This window comes from Equus caballus, chromosome 12 (genome assembly GCF_041296265.1).
Source record: "Equus caballus isolate H_3958 breed thoroughbred chromosome 12, TB-T2T, whole genome shotgun sequence".
Taxonomy (NCBI): domain Eukaryota; kingdom Metazoa; phylum Chordata; class Mammalia; order Perissodactyla; family Equidae; genus Equus; species Equus caballus.
Window position 1 is genome coordinate 40,360,016 of NC_091695.1, and position 1,866 is coordinate 40,361,881.

Genomic DNA, 1,866 nt, shown 5'->3' on the forward strand with positions numbered 1-1,866 from the left:
ATTGCTAGCCCAGGAGAAGATCAAAATTCATAATTCAAGGTAAAGTTTCTACTGAATGCGTATCATTTTCACACCATCCTCGTGTAGAAAAATCATAAGTTGAACCATAGTAAGCTGGGGACTGCCTGTATTTTAATTTACATAGTCATCATAGTATTTATCCAATGTCTTTGTTACACTTTATCATTCAGCAGTAAGTTTTTGAAATCTTCTTACATTTCTGCATGTATATATAGGCTGTGGCTTCAAACTACTCTGTAGCTCTGCATGGTGAGCCCCTAATACTTTTTCCCATTCTCTTTCCCAGAGATAGTTCCCTGATTGATGCACTATCGCTAACACCACACCTTTCTCTATATTTACATTTTGACATATGTCCCTTTACCATGTTATTATTTTGTTTTTTGCTGAAGGCTTTAATTTTTAGAGCAATTTTAGGTTTACAGAAATATTGAATAGAAAATACAGACGGTTCTCATGTAACCCATCACACACACAGTTTCCCATGTTTTACATCTTCCATTAATGTGGTACATTTATTACAATTGATGGAACAATATTGATACATTATTGAATAAATTCCTAGCTTACATCAGGGCACACTCTTTGTGTTATATAGTCTTAGGGACAAACGTATAATGCCATGCATCTACCATTAGAAGACTATCTCTGTAAAAGTTCCCTGTGCTCCAACTATTCACCATTCCCCCTGAATTTCTGACACCAGTACCATGAGGATTTATTTAGGATATATAGACTCTAGTTATACTTATTGTATTTTCATTACTCAGTTTTTCTAATGGTTGCCTCTCCATCATGGCATCATCATAGCTCGTTTAAAAAAGGCAATTCCATTCTCTCAAGAGTTCTTTGATACAAACATAGTAATAAAATTTATGTTGTAAAGATAAAAATGCTCCAAAAGTAACACCTTTACAAGACTTATAATGACTTAAGTATACTACTACCAAAGTAACAAAAGTTTCAGAGCAGGTGTCCAAAACCAAGATTTGTCCATATGTTAATACTACTGAGAATTTAATGTCAGTGCATATAGTTTTGTTCAAGTTGACTCCAGAATGGGTCCCTTCCTGCTGCTCCTGGACATACAGAATTCCTTTCTTTTTATTTATTTTCCCTTCTTTCTTCTTTATTTTCTGTCTCACCTCATTCTCTCCTCTGTGAACTTCCTATCAGATCCTTCACTAAGTGGAATGGTTGCTGGGTTATCTTCTGTTTGAGCTGAAACATATTTCTCAAGGTCTTTAAACCCAGAGACAACTGAGAGTGGCTCTTATGCAATCTAAACACAACTTCGATATATTGTAATCCCACTCTTCCTTTAAAATACGTTTAGCCTTTACCTTGATAATGTGGACCCAAGTAGAGATCTCTTGATTTCACTCCTCTGGTGCTCTAAACACAGTACACAAATCCACTATCCTAAATGCATGTATTTTATCGTAAACACTGGTGACAACTTTCCATATTTTATCTTCTTTTATACGGTTTCACATGGCATAAGAGGCTTCCTGGTAATAAGTTGGTGAGAGAGCTTTGACAACAGTCTCATATTGAAAAATAAGGAGAGTTATATCTGCGATTTTCTGCTGTTGACTAATATAATTATTCTTCCAGGTCTCAAGTCAATGTTTCATTTATTCTAAATTTCAAGATGTGTCAACTTTTGTCAAGTTTTCCACATACTATCTTTGTTCCTAAATAATCCACCTGGTTCACTATTTCTTAGGTTTGGACAGAAGATGCTGTTCAGATGGTGTTTGCTCCAGTTAGCCATCACTGACAACTGTGTAGCCTTTGCTCCCACCTTCCTCATTTACTGCTCATTGCAGTTCTTAGGAGGGA